This window comes from Caretta caretta, chromosome 8 (genome assembly GCF_965140235.1).
Source record: "Caretta caretta isolate rCarCar2 chromosome 8, rCarCar1.hap1, whole genome shotgun sequence".
NCBI lineage: Eukaryota > Metazoa > Chordata > Testudines > Cheloniidae > Caretta > Caretta caretta.
The window spans coordinates 61,266,313-61,285,603 of record NC_134213.1 but is presented as its reverse complement, the minus strand read 5'-3'; the positions used below and the strand labels follow the sequence as shown (position 1 = coordinate 61,285,603).

At 42.6% G+C, this 19,291-nt stretch overlaps 1 long non-coding RNA gene across 4 annotated transcripts in view; it reads left to right on the top strand.

Annotated features, from left to right (window-relative positions):
• Positions 1-19,291, top strand: part of LOC142073009 (uncharacterized) — a 199,459-nt gene that overhangs the window by 49,016 nt on the left and 131,152 nt on the right. The window lies entirely within an intron of this gene.

Sequence of the window (19,291 nt, the reverse complement as noted above, 5' to 3'; positions counted from 1 at the left end):
GCAGAGGGAAAGAGAGGCAGTGTTCAATATAGGGAGAAGGAGAAAGAAAGGGAACTATGATTAGGCAGGCAGCCTGGAAGGGGGAGGGCGGGGAGAAATAGGCTCAAGGTCTTCAGGGCAAGGACTGTCTCTTTGTTATGTGTGCTTATCACAATGGAGCTCTGAGCCAGGACTGGGACCGCTCAATACAAATAATTTATAATAGTTATAAGAGGTGTCTTGGCACAATCCATTTGTAATTTTAGGGCTCCTGCTCTGACTGGCCTCAATCCAGCAAAGCATTTAAATACATGCTTAAGTTTAAGCACATGAGTATTCCCACTGAAGACAATTGGACTACTCCATTCTTAAAGTTAAGGGCATGTTCAAGAGCTTTGATGGATTGGGGCCTGAACAATGATTCAGCTCCATGTCCCATGTAGTTAGAGAATAGTGTCTTATCAAACCAGAGATTTAGGGAGCCATATTCAATAACAAGTGCTTTGTTTGCTTGAGGGCATCAGTTCTAACAGAAAATAAGATCACTTAGATACTGTATACTATGTAATTAGTGAAAAACAATGTTTTCTATGTTTTACAATAGTTTTGTTTTCAGTGATAACCTCATTAAATCGGATGCATGCCACTTCTTAATATGTTATAATCTCATTCAGTATTTCTGATGCTGCCTCTCTACTTCTGTTAATCTGTGTATACTCAATCAAGTGTAACAATAAATATAATTATATGTGCAGAATTAAAATGAGTGTGGATTAATTATATTCATGTATTCCTGCCCACCACCATATGACAAGCAATTAACAACACATTACCATATATACAACAGGCTAAAAAGGAAAGAATAGGAAGTTCCAGATGCATTCCAAATATACCAGCATGACTTTGTTTATAGATTCACAGAAGACAGAGACGAAAGATGGTCCCACCTTGGTCATCTACCCCAATAATCCCTACTAAACAGGAAGGAGTCCATAATTTTTCTTGCCTTTCATTTGGAATCTGATATCAGGGAATTTAATGAATGTGTAGGGACAGATTCCAATACCCTTACTTGCAATGAATAGTCCCTTACTCCATGAATGCTCATTGACTTCAGTGGGACTGTGTGAGAAGTAATGTGTTACTCAGTATGTGTAAGGGCAGAAGAATCTTGCCTTCAAAGTGGAGCAGTGGATCCAGTCCAACAGACCTCCGTTCTGACCTAGAGTTTGTACTTTGTTTGTTGCATAACGATGACCAAGTCTTTTAGGGTATGTCTGCACTGCAATTAAAAACCCAAGGCTGGCCTGTGCAAGCTGACTTGGGCTCATGGACCTCGGGCTCGTGGGGCTGTTTAATTGCGGTGTAGACATTTGGGCTCCGGCTGGAATCTGGGCTCTAGGACCTTGAGCAGTGGGTGGGTCCTAGAGTTTGGGCTGCAGCCCGAGCCTGAACATCTACCATGCAATTAAACAGCCCCTTAATCCAAGCTCCACAAGCCCGAGTCATTTGGCACAGGCCAGCCACGGGTGTCTAATTGCAGTGTAGATGCCCTCAGGGCTAGATTGACTTCAAAGGGAGTAGTTGTAGTGCAAGATACAATTCAGTGAAGAGTGTGATAACCTCGTTCTTTACTCTCTATGCCTCTGTGTGCACATTTGTAAAACTGGATAACAATATTTAACCATCTAAGTACAGTACTGTGTTAGCTATACATGGAATGAGCTAGATAATGGTAACTATTAAAACCCCAAGATTTACCAGCTCTTTCCACTTTGTAGCATCTGCAATACTCTGTCCGGAATACATGCATTTCTGATCTGTCCTAAAGACGTGCATTTTGGATACCATACTGTGGTAACTTTTAATGGTGACCATGATTGTGTGGGGAAAGGTTGTATAACACTTGTTTGGATTATATTTTTATATTTGTTTCCAGCCATTTCTCTGTGTGTCATATTAAATTACACATCTCACCTTTATAGCCTCAGCTACTCATAATATGTAGTCTTTTACAAGGGTCTGGCATGACTGCCTATAGAGGTCCATTAATATTATATTAAAATTAAAGGGATGGCACATAGCTTTTATTTATTTATTTATTTATTAAGAACAAAAACGTGAAGGTGTAAGTGTGTGTGTGCATGTGCATTTGTGGGAGCAAAACAAAGGATGGAAGGACAGGCAAGCGAACAAAACTCTGTTCAAGATACTGCTATTTCTCTGCTCCAGAGAAATATCTTCTCTGCGAGAATTCTCCCCACATTCAAAAATGCAGGAACAACATTTGAAGAAAACTTAAAAAATGGTCTTTGGTTGTGGTTAATGAATCACACCATTTGGAATCATTATCATTTCCACAATTTATCTTCAGGTTTCTCTTATTTTCCATCGATCTTGGGATTTGCTTCTAAAACCATGAGAGAGGGAAAGGGTGGAGTAGGGGGAGGGGCTGGGATGTCTTCTTTGGCCTTCAACAGTGCTGCTCTAATAGCTTACAGAAAGTTCTGTAATTAATTATAGTTTCTGTAGCCACACACCTTGTCTGTACTGTCTAGAGAAGAAATTTCCAAGATCTCCCCATAACTCCTGCTGGAGCAGAGCTGAGGTAATGGAATCATCAAACTCTGGTTAAAATCATAGGTTGTATCGAGATTATTATTGTATGTGAAAAATGAAAACTTCTGAGATGCATGCCACAGACTTACACCATTGCTTGCAATTTGGCAAACATGCAAGGCACAAAATATTTCTCAAGATGAAACATAACCCTGTTCTCCAGCCTCCAAAGAAACCTATCATCTATTTTAAAGCTGGAAATAAATAAGCATTGCTTGAACAGATGATGTCATAAATATAAAGGGAAGGGTAAACCCCTTTGAAATCCCTCCTGGCCAGGGGAAAGCTCCTCTCGCCTGTAAAGGGTTAAGAAGCTAAAGGTAACCTCGCTGGCACCTGACCAAAATGACCAATGAGGAGACAAGATACTTTCAAAAGCTGGGAGGAGGGAGAGAAACAAAGGGTCTGTGTGTCTGTCTTATGCTGGTTTCTGCCGGGGATAGACCAGGAATGGAGTCTTAGAACTTTTAGTAAGTAATCTAGCTAGGTATGTGTTAGATTATGATTCCTTTAAATGGCTGAGAAAAGCATTGTGCTGAATAGAATAACTATTTCTGTCTGTGCATCTTTTTTGTAACTTAAGGTTTTGCCTAGAGGGGTTCTCTATGTTTTTGAATCTAATTACCCTGTAAGATATCTACCATCCTGATTTTACAGGGGGGATTTCTTTATTTCTATTTACTTCTATTTTTATAAAAAGTCTTCTTGTAAGAAAACTGAATGCTTTTTCATTGTTCTCAGATCCAAGGGTTTGGGTCTGTGGTCACCTATGCAAATTGGTGAGGCTTTTTATCCAACATTTCCCAGGAAAGGGGGGGTGCAAGTGTTGGGAGGATTGTTCATTGTTCTTAAGATCCAAGGGTCTGGGTCTGTAGTCACCTAGGCAAATTGGTGAGGCTTTTTACCAAACCTTGTCCAGGAAGTGGGGTGCAAGGTTTTGGGAAGTATTTTGGGGGGAAAGACGCGTCCAAACAGCTCTTCCCCAGTAACCAGTATTAGTTTGGAGGTGGTAGCGGCCAATCCAAGGACAAAGGGTGGAATATTTTGTACCTTGGGGAAGTTTTGACCTACGCTGGTAAAGATAAGCTTAGGAGGTTTTTTCATGCAGGTCCCCACATCTGTACCCTAGAGTTCAGAGTGGGGGAGGAACCTTGACAGATGAATATGAAAAACACAAGAGCATAGTTTTGGGGTTTTTTTTTTACTATATGTATTCAGTGGTGTAAAAGTGGAATCCCAACATGATATTCTCTCATCTTCACCCAAATCATGATTTACAAGTCTCACATTAAATAAATTCCTAAAGGCCCAAACGCACCTTTCCCATCCATGGCAGCATACATCCAAATGCTTTTGTAATTTTCATATGAAATATTTTGAGAACCAGAGGAGCCAGAATCTTCAGAGGAGCCAGAAGAGGAGCTGAGGCTCTTGTTAGGAGTTACTGCAACCCAGGAATTAGTTTAGAGCCAGCAATTCTCTGGGTTTGAATTAGAGGGAATAATAACCTTCTGTTTCAGTGGTTTGGTTTGAAATTCAATTCAATGAGAATTTTCCTGAGTTCTGAGTGTTGCATTGGTGGTTCAAATTAAAGTTTCAATTTATCTGAACGACCAAAGTGTGGTGCGACCTGGTGATGTTTCTATCCTGCTCCAAATAAAGCCTACACATGCTGAATGTGATCAAACTCAATCCTTCCAGTGGGCTGGCTTTAATAGTAACCCAGATAATATTAACAGAATGTAACCTTCGTCCTAAAGTTTCCTCCCAAGCCAGGCTGCTCCTACGGTTTTCTGCAGGACCTCCGTGTCTCTCATAGTTCCTTCAAGTCTACCTTTTATAGTCTGTAGTTAATAAGTAGCACATGACAACATGAGTCAGCAGTTCTATGCAGGGTTCTATCTCCTGCCAACACACTGGATCAAAAAAAAATACATCTCCACGTGGTGTCCTAGATCTCGTCGCCTTAATACATTGAGGTTACAGATAAGTGTTTGAAATGGGCCAACTAGGGTAATTGCTGTCCAGAAGATGGAATTCAGTTCCACAACAACTTTCAAGGTTTTTGTTTTGCATTGGAATAAAAGCAAAACCTTTCAAACATTTTTGTAAATTGAGATTTTTGTCGAATGGTCAGTGTTCCGATTGAAAACTTGAGTTTTTGATTTGGGTCTCTCTCACCCTTTCTTGTCAGAAGTGACTGGAGAACCCTGGACATTAAAACCTTCCCGACAAAACTTCATCCAAACTGATACATCTCTGTGAAACATTTTAGCTTCTTCAAATGATGTATTTATATGAAATTTCATTAATCCAAAATATTCTGACCATGTCTAGTAGTTATGCAGAACCTGAGCAGTTAGTGGCTGATCATTGCCAAAAACATCGTGTGGTTCTGATCCTGGTTCCATTTTCTCTGAACTATGTAAGTGCTGAGTGGGCGTCAGAAGGGAAATTTGATGAAAGGTTCCATTTTTGTGCCATCTTTAATAAATACATATTAATACCTTTTAGCATTTGTAAATGATGCTGTAAAACAGATGATAGACATATGCAATGGAAAAAACATTCAGAACTTGACTTATTTGCATTAATTTCAAGAAAAGGGATTTTAAAGAGAGCAAGAAGAGTGATAAATGTGGTGTTTCACTGGCATGTTTGCAGCTGACATGCTACCAACTTCCCTTTTCAACACATTGTCTTGTTTCACATTACACTTGCACAGCTGGGCTTTTTGCACACTCTAGACCTTCCATTTTATACTGCCTACTCATTCAGACAAAATAAACCAAAGGTGTAAGTGATAAATCGATCACCTGGAATCTAGAAGGGCAAGATTATATATGCATCTAGTTATCAATAATAAATATAAGCTAATTTATTCTGATGTCTTTTGTTATATTGTACTTGTTGCTTGTTTTTTCATTAACTGTTTTTTTTCATGCTCCATGTCTAATGGGACAGAGCATTGAGTTTAGCTTACTTTTTAATGATCTGCTCATAAAAATCATCACCACTCACTAAAGTTCATGATGATCTCTCAGTGGTTGTGGCGATTTCTGTCAGCAATATTATAGACTCTCCATGCACAATTTAATCTAATTTCACAGTTATGTCACACTTCTCACCCAAGACTCGTATCCATTAGCTGAGGTATCTATCAACATAAATTCTAGGTAACAGAAATCAAACTTCTAGATGGCATGATTGCATCAGTTAGATAATGTCTGTATTTTGCATGTGGAGCACAAAACTACTATTAAAAAATCCCTGAAAAAAATTATAGTTATAAGCTTTCTTTGCAAATCACCATGTCAGCTGAACTGCCACTAGAATTGGGTGACCTTGCTTTTCAAACTGAAAAAGCTGAGGGAAAGTTTAATAATAGATTGGGAATTACATGCAAAAATATTTTCCCAGTGTAAGGCTATTCTGCCATCCTTATTCATGCTGGGTAACACTTTATTCCACTAGAATCAATGTCAGCAAGGCACTACTCATTCTGAGTAAGGGTGGCACAACAGAGCCCATAACATATTTCAATAATTTTGCATAAGGTTACTAAGCAATCAGAATTAAAAAGCACAACAAACTAATATCCCTTTTTTTCTGGTATAGTATGAATGATGGTGACTTCCGTTGGGTTCTGTGTGGGTTCAGGGGTTTGTCCATATGTATCACATTGCAGAATCAGGAGACTTATATAAATATAATCAAGTTAACCTGTTCCTGCAAAGGGGATTATTTTTCATATACACGCTTGATATACTTTAAAAATAAACACCCAGAAATTTATATTTAGCTCCTTTCATTTCATATCTGCATTTTTTTAAATGTTTTTCATGGAAAACTCATTTTCTGCCACAGAATAGCCTTTTGAGAGCTATGGGAACAATGGAGAGTGGATACCTTCTAATCAGATGATGAATTAAAGGAAGCTTCCATCTATACAAGCAAGAGAACCTAAGGGCATCATCACTTTATAATATATCTACAGGTAGCCTAGCAGCTGTAAAACCAGCCAGCCAAGCTGTGCTATAAGCATGCTAAGAAGAGAAGGAAAAGACACTAATGTTACTACATCTAGTTTTACATCTGTCAGGCATACCCTTGTGCAACACCACAAATGCTGGAACAGATCTTAGCGCATAGAGAGGAGCAAGTATGAAGAAAATAAGATGGAATTTGATTAGTAACTTAACTTCTCTACTACTGTCGTGGCAAGACATGCTGTAGCGTGTATAGGAATTGCCTTGGTTTTCAAAAAGTTGGCAGCATTGATGTATTTATCTGCTAAGTGCTATACCACATATCTCAGGCAGATATGCTTGTCCAGGGAATCTGTATAGCCACACTATCTATTTTAATATGCCTTGACATTCCATAACATTTACAATAGTAAACTGCTTACATAGCACATTTACATTTTGGAAGCAGTAAATTTTAAGTAATTTATCTTGGCATACCATGTAAATATTGTTGTTTTCACCCTAGGGCCTAGATAAGTGTAATTATTATTATTATTAAAAAGCATATACTATAGGCAGGGTTTGCCAGTGTGTAGATTTATAAAAATAATACATGTGTTTATGCAGCCAAGAGTGGATATGAAACGACCATTCTTTTTTACAATTTAACTAGGCCTTCCGTAACCAAGGTATTTTTATCCGTGAGAACAGGTTCCCAAAATAGCAACTTTTACATTTGAAACATATGACCATACATATTTTTACTCGTTTTAATATAAATAGTTTTTGTGCAAAATTGTGAAATTCCTTTTTTAAAAGCTGATTTATTCTTGAAAATAGCACCACTTTTAATATAACTTTTTCATATCTACAGTCATAGAAAAAATAGTATAGAATGCAATAGCCCCAAGTCACCTCAGATGTCATTAGACAAGGAGGCAAATTTTACTTTCCTTGGTGTCCTACAAGAATATGAAACCTAGAAGGTAGACAAAGCTAAACAAATGCTAATTAGATTTTTGGCTATTTGCCAGTTGTTTAGGGCCATCCTGTGCCATCATTTCTGATGTTTAGAATATGTTGATCCACAAATAGTCCTACTGAAATCAATGGGACTGCTGTCAGAGTGAAGTACCACTCAACCTGAGCAAGGGCAGCAGAAGCAGGACCATAGCAGAGTGCCAAAGAATACCAAGACTTCAGTCACCAATGTTTGTCTGCAAAAATTGCCTTTCCTCTGAACAACAGAAATAAGATGAGGCTGAACTCCAACATTATCATTTCTTGTGAAACAAGCTAAAATGGAAGTTAATAGTCCCTTTTGCTTCACTAGCAATGAGGGTTTTTTTTTCTTTTTTGCACATCTTCTAAATATTAATCTTTCTTTCAAAGAATAAGTGCAACAAAAGACTTTAAGAAGGTTACAGGGGAGCTAAAAAGTACAAAAGGAAGAGTAATCTAAGAAAAATAAGTTGGGTGGGTGAAATGCTTTTGGAGAAGAAAAGAACTTCCTGAATCTTCTACTGAGGTTCAAACTAAACTGAAAATTACCGTTTTCATTTTGCAATGCTGGGTTCAGCTCAGGGTTGAAAGCAGAATTACTGAATTGTAGCAAGAAAGTATGTGTTCATAGGTTTCAGAGGGGTAACTGTGTTAGTCAGTATCAGCAAAAACAACTAGGAATCCCTGTGGCACCTTAGAGACTAACAAATTTATTTGGGCATAAGGTTTTGTGGGCTATAACCCACTTCATCAGATGCATGGAATGAAAAGTATATTTATACCTGCCTACTGTACAGCACATGAAAAGATGGGAGTTGCCTTACCAAGTGGGATCAGTGCTAACGAGGCCAATTCAATGGGCAGATGTGGCCCATTCCCAACAGTTGACAAGAAGGGGTGAATGTCGTCAGAGTGAATTTTTTCAACTGTTGGGAATGGGCCACATAAGCCCATTGAATTGGCCTCGTTAGCACTCACCTCCCACTTGGTAAGGCAACTCCCATCTTTTCATGTGCTGTACAGTAGACAGGTATAAATATACTTTTTACTCCATACATTTCATGAAGTGGGTTCTAGCCCACGAAAGCTTATGCCCAAATAAATGAGTTAGTCTTTAAGATGCCACAAGGACTCCCCATTTTTTTTAATGGCTCAGCTGAAAGCAGAATGTACTGGACTTCTCATTAAATTCTGTTCTTATGGGGTCCACAGCCTAATTTTGCAAAGCTGTGAGGTTTTCGTAGTTCAGCTCTTTGATGCTTCCCCAAATCAAGCCTCCAGTCCCTTTCAGGATTGGCTATCACTGCTGCTGCATAGTACTGGGCTATTTCATTTCACATGGTTTTGTGTAAACTTTTCATCTATTGTTTCAGTTCAAGAGGCTGCATTGCCATTCCTGGAGTTCTTCTTGATCTCTGAGACCTGAATGAACCCTACATCTCAAACTAAAATGCAGCCAAAGCCTCCAGCATCAGGTTTATTCAGAACTATGCAAACTTATGTTTCTCATAGTTTCCACCTAACACCACAAATGAGCAAAGGATTGTTGAAAAGTTTGTGAACCTCAGTGCACTTACTGGCAAGCATAATTCCTCTAGTTAGCATATCACTTTCACAAGAAAAGTCTGCAAGATACCATGCTGTTTCCTTTAAAGGGAAGGGTAAACACTTTTAAATCCCTCCTGGCCAGAGGAAAAACCCTTTCACCTGTAAAGGGTTAAGAAGCTAAGATAACCTTGCTGGCACCTGACCAAAATGACCAATGAGGAGACAAGATACTTTCAAAGCTGGAGGGGGGGGGATACAAAGGGTCTTCTCTGTCTGTGTGATGCTTTTGCCGGGACCAGAGCAGGAATGCAGGTCAGAACTCCTGTCAAGAGTTTGTAAGCAATCTAGTTAGATTCTGTTTTGTTTAAATAGCTGATAACATAAGTTGTGCTGAATGGAATGTATATTCCTGTTTTTGTGTCTTTTTGTAACTTAAGGTTTTGCCTAGAGGGATTCTCTATGTTTTGAAACTGACTACTCTGTAAGGTATTTCCCTTCCTGATTTTACAGAGGTTTTTCTTTTACTTTTTCTTTCATTAAAATTCTTCTTTTAAGAACCTGATTGCTTTTTTCATTGTTCTTAAGACCCAAGGGTTTGGGTCTGTGTTCACCTATGCAAATTGGTGAGGATTTTTATCAAGCCTTCCGCAGGAAAGGGGGTGTAGGGCTTGGGGGGATATTTTTGGGGGGAGATGTTTCCAAGTGGGCACTTCCCCTGTTATTTTTGTTAGACACTTTGGTGGGGGCAGTGTTTAACCTAAGCTGGTAAGAATAAGCTTAGGGGGTCTTTCATGCAGGTCCCCACATCTGTACCCTGGAGTTCAGAGTGAGGAAGGAACCTTGACAAAAGGCTTTTTCTGCATCTGAATAACCGTTTTTAAACTTTTTCATTGCTTAATTATTTTCATCTTTCGTTTAAAATGGGTGTGATGGCAGTTCAATACCTTGTGCTCTCTGCATGATTGTCCTGCACTTTTTTTCCAAAAATCCATGCAGAGTCAGAAAGGGGAACCTTGTTTGCATTGTCTTCTGTTTGCAATATTGTTCCTCAAAATTAAGAAAGAAACATTTGGAAGAGGATATTCCCAGGCCCCAAGCCTTCATCTGAAACTTTGTATCTTTGGCTCCTGCTGTAAACTGATCTTGCAAGTGCTTGTATAACAAGTGGAAAGGTTTACGGATGTTAAGATTCGTTTAGTCCACTGTACAGATAGGGCCAAATATGAAGTTTGGATTCAGAATTGAACTTGTAGATAGATTAGTGGTGGTCAGAACCAGGGGTTTGACCCTGCAAAAATGAATTGAAATTGCAATCAAAATATGAAATTGTAATTTTGTTTTTCACTCATGTAAAATCTCTGTAAGCCAAAGTGTACCATATGCTAATTTAAGAGTGAAAGATGATGTCATGAAACATATGGGAAATGTATTCTTTTAGACAAGAAAAAACATGATTTTCCTTTGTACTGTATAAATCATGAGATCTTGTGGAGAAGTAGCTTAAATATTGCATTTATCCACAGTTTAAGGCATGCACATCAATATTTAACATACAACGGTATGACTTTTGAATATCAGCAGACAGTGCTTCCTGGATGGTAAAATTTGAAAATAGTATTTAGGTTCAGTTTTTGCATATGTGCCTTTATTTTGCTTTTCCTTTTCCAGAGTTGTTTGCATCTCTGTAGAGAATTTCCAAGTTCTTAGTTTCTTATATGTTCCTCTGCTCCTTTTGCAGAGTCTGTACTTGAGTTCCACATGAACTCTTAACAAAGATTTTGAGGGTTTATCCCTCAGGATCCATGTGTAAAGGGTCCCCTCTGTACTTTGGAGTTTTTCCTTCCTGTAAGAATTGCTGTTTCTTCAGCCCTCTAAAGAAACTGTGTGGGTTCCGGGCTTAAGCTGTGAAAAGGGAAAGGGGCAGGAACAATTTGGAATCATCTCCATGGTCACACAGCCTATTCCCTGGCAAACAGTGATAAATTCACCAAATAATAGGCTGCATTAGGTGTGGTGAGGAGGGAGTCCAAGTTGTGATAGCATCTTTACCTGGTAGAGCAGAGAGCAGAAGAGCAACCCTTGTTCATATGGCCTCATTGAAACCACACAACTGGGAGACAAGTGGCCTCAGAACTTCAATGACACAGGTCTTCAATGCAGCTGGTCCTGTGTTCCTAGCAGAAGCTTCAAGTTAAGTGTGAATCTCAGGCGAGCCTTTGGATTTGGGGGAACTAAACCCCAGTGCCTTTTCAGCAAGAGAAGAGGAGGGACAAATTTTATTCCTACGGATGGAACAACTGTTGGAAAATTGCATGAAAGGAACTCTGTGGAGTTTTCCTCACCCCAGGTGCCCCTTGCTGTGGGGGTTCCACTCCCTTAGGAAGGGACAGTCTCTTCCTTTTGTCTCTTGTTTTTATGCAGCTATCCTTAGAGAATTCACTTTTTAAGATAATTTTTTCTTAACTGTTTGTAACAGGCTGAATTTTGATGCAACTGCTCCACACACCCTATCCCCTTGGATTCTTTTCTTCTGTCCGTTTTATGCTGATACATGGCTTTTCTCTTTAATATTATAACTAGCCCTTGTTCTTCCTGTAGTGTGAAATTCCTCTTGTATCAACTAGTTCCTCCTCTTGATTATTTGATTTAACAATGGTTGCTACTGGTGATTAGAGCAGCATGAACAATTAGTAAAATAATTTACCAACATCTCAGCAAATTAGACATCAATATTTGGTTCACTGTGTTAATGACCCTTTTTGTATTCACTTCTTACGAACACATGGGTGACGAAGTTTTGCTTATATGGATATTCGCTGGAAACAAATTTCAGGCCAGTAGCCAAAATTGGTTTGATGATAAAACAAAATTCAATTTGGAAGGAAATGAAACTAACAGACTTTCTGCTTTTTCAATGTACTGTTTCTTTGCAGCAGAGCAATATGGTCTGCTACTAGCCCATGTGCCAAGGTATAATGACAAGCCTATACTGGGGGGAGGGGATAGCTCAGTGGTTTGAGCATTGGCCTGCTAAACCCAGGGTTGTGAGTTCAATCCTTGAGGGGGCCATTTAGGGATCTGGAACAAAAAAAAAAATGTTGATTGTGCCTGCTTTGAGCAGGGGGTTGGACTAGATGATCTCCTGAGGTCCCTTCCAACTCTGATATTCTATGATACTGTTGGTATCCATATAAATACAGTCCCTTGGAGCCTAAACAGGTTTTTGGCATAGATCCCTCTTTCTGTTCTACCTTTCTTATGTGCTGATGACCAGCTAAGGCAGTTACAAAACAGAAGGACAGACCTGTTGATCTATACCCTGGGCCCCTGTCCTGGGGTTTTTCACATATGAACTATGCATATGATATAATTATGTTTTGTCAGTGACCATAGAGGTGGATGACAGAGAACTGGAAAGTGATTTGTTTAAAAAAGTTCTTGGCACAGTATATTATATATTAATCATTATTGCTCATGGGCTATGCTTACCAACAAAGAGCACCATAGGCACTGCTTTACTCCCCACACTCCTGACAGACAGGCAGGGACCTAGCCACAGCGTTTCCAACTAGCACTGTAAATATACCTGCATAATGCAATTGCTAATTTGTGGGAACATTGATAGGAAATTGGAGACTGGTAAATTCAAGGCATGCACTTGATTTTACTACAAAATTTCATATAACTATCTCAACATCACCACCACAGTCACTGTATTCCTGAAACCCCAGGGCCAAATGGCCAGAATCTTAGTACTTACACAGTTAAATGACAATAGTATGTGACTGCATCATTCACCACTGACACAGCGCACCAAGAGCTCTGGCATGGGCCTGAGTGATGGTGGTGGTAATTAATTAAACCAGGCAAGCATTAGTCCATACCCTTTACAGCCAAGATGATGCAGTTTCCACAGTTCACTAGGGTGCTTAAAGGGAGTTGTGTCTCTCTGAGGCATAGTGGCTCAACATTGTACCTAATCAGTGTCGGATCTACATGCTTCATTTACAATAACAATTTTTCCTCTTCTTTCAGGTTGAAAAACTTCAATTTGAAATAACTGTTGCTTCTCCAGCTAAGAGCTTTTATAATTATAAAAAGAAAAGGAGTACTTTTGGCACCTTAGAAACTAACAAATTTATTGGAGCATAAGGTTTCGTGAGCTACAGCTCACTTCATCGGATGTATTCAGTCTCTAAGGTGCCACAAGTCCTCCTTTTCTTTTTGCAAATACAGACTAACGCGGCTGCTACTCTGAAACCTATAATTATAAAGGTGTTGTAATATCATCCTATTTGGTTTTTAAGGGATTAGGGCACATCTACACTGGCGACGTTGCAGCGCTGCTCAGCGAGTGCAGAGGAAAACCGCTGTTGGGTGTTCACACTGTCAGCTGCCTGCACAATAGTGTGTTCACACTTGAGGCACCTGCAGTGGTATTCCGAGCGGTGCACTCTGGGCAGCTATCCCACAGAGCACCTCTTTCTCTTTTGCCGCTAAGGCTTGCCGTGGAGGGGGTCACAGGATATCCTGGGTCCAGTCCCAGTGCCCCCTCATGCATTGCTTCACATCCCAGCAATCCCTGTGCTTCCGCCCACATTTGTCACCATCTTTCAACAGTTTGTGTACTGCACGCCCTTCCTCTTTCAGGGTGCAGGAATGGATCCCGAACTGCTGACCAGTATGCTGCTCGCTCTGACCAACACGTCACAAGTAGCAGTGGAGTTATTCCTTAAACTACAAAGGCAAGAGGAGTGCAACGGTGATCTCGCCATGCATAGTAGCTATGACACAAGATTGCTTGTGGCATTCACGGAGGTGCTGACCACAGTGGAACACCGCTTTTGGGCTCGGAAAACAAGCACTGAGTGGTGGGATCACATTGTGATGCACGTCTGAGATAATGAGCAGTGGCTGCAGAACTTTTGCATGAGGAAAGCCACATTCATGAGACTGTGTGACGAGCTCGTCCCAGCCCTGCTGTGCAAGGACACGAGAATGAGAGCAGCCCTGTTGCTGGAAAAGCGTGTGGTGATTGCACTGTGGAAGCTGGCTACTCTAGAGTGCTACCGATCGGTCGCTAATCAGTTGGAGTGGGAAAGTTGACTGTTGGAGTCCTGTTGATGGAAGTGTGCAGGGCCATTAATTGCATCCTACTCCGAAAGACTGTGACTCTGGGCAACATTCATGACATTGTGGATGGCTTTGCACAAATGGGCTTCCCTAACTACGGAGGGGCGATAGATGGCACGCACATTCCAATTCTGGCACCAGACCACTTACCCCTTGCAATTAATGTACTCGGTGGCTATTTCTCAATGGTTCTCTAGGTGCTTGTGGATCACCGTGGGCATTTCATGGACATTAACGTAGGCTGGTCCAGAAAGGTGCATGATGCACTTTCTTCCCGGACCAGACGATCACTGTAGGGGAAGTCGAAATGCCCATTGTGATCCTGGGAGACCCCACCTACCTCTTAAGGCTGTGGTTTATGAAGCCATACATTGGGTAACTTGACAGCAGCAAGGAGCGGTTCAACAACAGGTTGAGCAAGTGCAAAATGACTGTTGAGCGTGCATTTGGCCATTTAAAAGCCCGCTGGTGATGCCTGTGTAGAAAGCTGGACAAGGCCAATGACGATATTCTGATGCTTATAGCTGCGTGCTGCACGTTCCATAATATTTGTGAAGGGAAGGACGAAAGCTTCACTCAGGGCTGAACTGCAGAGGCTCAGTGCCTGGAGGCTGAGTTTGAACAGCCAGAGACCAGGGCTATTAGAGGGGCACAGCGCAGAGGCCATAAGAATCAGGGATGCCTTGAGGCAGCAATTTGAAGCCGAAAGCCACTATATTTGCTGCTATGCTCAGGATTGCAGTGCTTGTAATGCTAGGAGGTGACTGGTGCACATGATGCAATAAGATGATTTAATATAATTGCATGTTGCTTTGCAGGGCTTTGTTTGCTTTCAATTAATAGAATCAAGATTGCTTCTAAACCAACACAATTCTTTTATTAAAAGACAACAACCGGAGGAAAGAGTCAAATGACAAAAATACATCAGCAGGGAGGGGGATGAGGGAAGAGAAGGTCTCCAGAGGAGGAGTGGTCCTGGGACAGCTACAGATTTATGTATGTCCAGGGATCATACCCAACCTTCTCCTTTGGAGTCCAATGCAGTGAGTGCTGTACTTCAGCAAGGCCAAACTGCAGAGGAATGGGTGTTGAGTGCAGTGGGTAGTGGGACAGTGCTGGACAGTGAGGAGGGAGGAGTGGAATGCTGTGGGTAGAAAGTGGAGCCAGGAGGTTGATAACAGTGTGTTGGAGGTGGGCAGAGGGTGTGGGGGGAGGCACAGGGAAAGAGTTTTGTGACAGTGGCTGCAGGGGAGGGCTGGGGCAGAACTGCTCAGTTTGCAGTGCTAGTAGCACCTGGAGCATGTCTGCTTAGCACTCCATAATGTTTAAGAGTTGCTCCATGGCTTCATTCTGGCGAGCTGCGTTCTCCTTTTGGGCCCTCTTCCTGCTGTCCCGCCACTCCAATTCCTGTTTCTCAGTGGTGGAGTGCATCATAACCTCATGGAGAAAATCCTCCTTAGTTCTTCTTGGCCACTTTCTAATTCTGCATGGCTGTTCTGCCGCCGATAAGGGGGGCTGGCCTCCCAAGGTCATCTCTGTGAAGTTTAAATGCAACATTTTACAGAAGCAGTATGGTTTGCAACACAGACAACACTGATTCAGTGCTTTAAAACACTCATACACCTATCACTAACTGCTGACCCCAGGCAAGCACACATGAGCCACAAGACCCCCAAAATGGTGAGTAGTGGGAGGGGCAGGGTGAATCACTCTTCCCAGACCCTGCTATACACTGGGCACATGGCTCTTAGGGAGAGCTAGCACTGTAGGGGGGCTTGATAATCATTTCTGTCCCCACACTTTCCAAGGACGTGATCATTATGGAAGACATCTTGCTGCTGAGGGTGAGCAGGGAATCAAGGGAGGGTCTTCTCCAAGCCTGCAGCTTCCACCCTAGCCCCTATGCAGCTCACCTGTCTGCAGCAATGGTCCCCGCCCCCGCCCCCTCTGTGATGGCACAGTGGCATGGGAAAATTACCATTAATGGGACAAAAAACAAAGCAGTGGAACCTGTGGCAGTGGATTGCCCAGTATCTCCATGAGAGTTTCCTGGAAATCTCTGAGGGAGATTCCCGTGAAGTGAGGGAGTCTATCAACAGCCTGTTCCACTGCTCAGAATAGGCATGTGGTGGGAGACCAGCCTGTTTTCTGCAACCCTCCTGCCCCCAACAAATCGCTTCAGCAATTCACAAAATCAGATCCACTTACCAGGGGCCTCCTCTCCTGTTTGCGCTTTGCCAAGATCCGACTGCTTTGACTGGCTAGGGTCCTCCGGGGTAGAAAAGAGCTCTTGACTGCATGCATCTCTGGCCTCCAAGCAATCCTCTGCCTCTGGGTCCCCCTGCCCCTCTTCGTCCAAGATTTCCTCCTCCTGGCTCAGTCCACTCTCGCCTGGCACGTGAGCCAACGAAGTATCCACAGGGGCCTTCACAGTGGAAGTGCGGTCACCACCGAGTATCATGCCCAGCTCTTTGTAGAACTAGCAGTTTGTGGGCGCAGCACCGGAGCTGTAGTTTGCCTCCCGCGCCTTGTGGTAGGTGTTCTGCAGCTTCTTCACTTTTACCCTACACTGCAATGTGTCCTGGTCATGGCCCCTTTCTATCATGCATTGTGAAATCTGTCTGTAGGCATCATAAATCCTACGGCTGGAGCACAGCTGAGACTGCACAGCTTCCTCTCCCCAAATGCCGATGAGGTCCAGCAGCTCGGTATTGCTCCAAGCAGGGGATCGCCTGGTGTGTGCAGCAGGCATGGCCACCTGGAAAGATGCACTGAGACCACTGCATTCATCACTGAGCAAACAGGAAGGGGACTTTCAATTTTTCAAAGGAATTTACGGGGTCGAGATGACGGTTGGTCACCTGAGGGCAGGGCAGTAGAGTTCAAACCGATGACCAGAGAGGTTGGAACAGGCATTGTGGGACACCTCCCAGAGGCCAATTGCAGCGCTGTAATCGTGACAGCGTCTACACTGGCATCGCAGCACTGTAGCTCCAGCGCAGAAAGCTGTATGTCTCTCGTTGGGGTGGTTCTTTTAGAACGCTACAACTGCGCCGTTTGTGCGCACTAAGTGGCTTGGCAGTGTGTACACCTCGGGAGTTACAGCCCAGAAACTTGCCAGTGTAGATGGGGCCTTAGAGACAGGCCTCGATTAAAACCTGAGTATTGAACATCTACAAACCTTGGGAAATTTTGGCTCTGGGTACGGGGCTGGGTGTGTGTGTCGAATTTTGTTACTTTGACCCATAACTACCAAGTCCAATAATTACCATTTTATGCATAGAAATCCTGTCATTAAGCTACCTCCTGCCAGCTTTTAAATGGATCATTTTTCATTTTGGTTCAAAGTTACTGAGTGGACAGTGTGAGATTCTTGGCTGTACAGCTTGCATACACCCTACATTTGTAACCAACATAAAGAACTATCGCCAAGAATTGCTCTTTTTCTCTTTGATTGTGTAGTGGCTCGGCATGGGGGCCTTCCCACTCTGGGTCTTCGGGAGGCCACCCCACCTCACTACATCACTGATATGTTGGCCATTGTGGGGAATGAAGCAGTCTTCACTCGCAGCTGGGGCCCAGGCCTGTGCTCAGGCTGGGTGGGAAACAAACAGTCAATTGGCCCCCGCCCTGGATCAAGGCAGGGCAACAAAGACTCTGGGGCTCAGGCTGGTGTGCAGGCTGAGTAGCACATAAACAGTCAATTAGCCCAGGCCCTGGATCAAGGCGGGCAACCCAGAGTCTGAGACTCAGGCTTCTGGGTTAGAGTGGCAGGGGGGTCACAGGCCCACCTACTCCACTGCGTCCCGACCCAGGGCCCTAGTAGTGACAAAGCACTTTGTCACTGGGTCAGCGGGGATCCATGCCACAACACGCTGACTCACTCTTTGTCAGCGTTGTGGCCAGACAGGCGTCTGCTACCCCTGGGCCACTTCCACATGCCCCTTCTTGGTGTACTTGTTGCTGTGAGGAGGGGTCGAGGTTGATGGTGGCTTCTGGGACTGCAAACAAGTCTTTGGGGGTCTGGTCCATCGGTGGTCCAGGCCAGTCGTCTTCTCCCAGCGGGGTCAGGTCTGACAGCGGTCTGGGCCAGTTGTCTGCTTCCTCCAGGTCTGAATCAGCTAGCAGCCCCGGGGGTCCAGGCCAGTCCTCTGCTCCCTCAGCACCCTCCACAGCTTCCCAGTTCGGGAGACCACAGGAGGTGTCTGGTCTCTCCGGTGGTCACCTCCCTACTGAGCTTTCTGGGGCACCTTTTATACTTCCTGCCCCTCCCACCTACTTCCTGGGGGAGGGGCAACTAGGCCCTGGTTCCTCCCACCAGGGCTCAGTGCAGGGGCCCTCCCACTCCAGGTCCTCAGGAGGCCACCCTGCCTCACTACAGAGTGGTTACTAAAAAGATGAAAGCTTAAATTCCATGAAAGGTGATTGATTATTCCAGTCACACACATTTATTAAGTCCTGTAGTCACTGAATTATTAAACTAAAACAATGTTTAATATTTTAAGAATTGCCCTGTGCTTCAAGATATCTTCACCAGAATTCTCCAAGCAAAAAAGGCTTGACACATGCCAATGATGGGGCTGTGAGGATGACTTGAATAGTAAAGATTTTAAAAGGTAAACTCTCCCTTCCTCCTCTCATTTCCCTGTAGAGACCTAATTTAACAAGTGGAACTGCATCCCCATCAAGATCTCCTACTTCAAACTCAGACAAGACTTGACTGTTATTCTTAAGATTATCCCTTCAAAATAAAAGCCATAGGAATTTAGGGGCAGATTTTAAAATGTGTTAAACACCTAAAGATGCAGGTAGGTGCCTGGTGGGATTTTCAAAAGTGCCTAGGCATTTTGAGCACCTAACTCCCATTGAGATACCTGAAATACCTTTAAAAATCAGAGCTTTAGCACTAACTGGAACACAGGCTCCGTGAACATCTGGTCTTATTTCTCAATGACAACTGATTAAAGTGGTTTCACTTTCATTCCCTGATATACTAGCTTTGCAAAAACTTGTCTTGTCTCCTCAAATAAGCTCCTTAATAT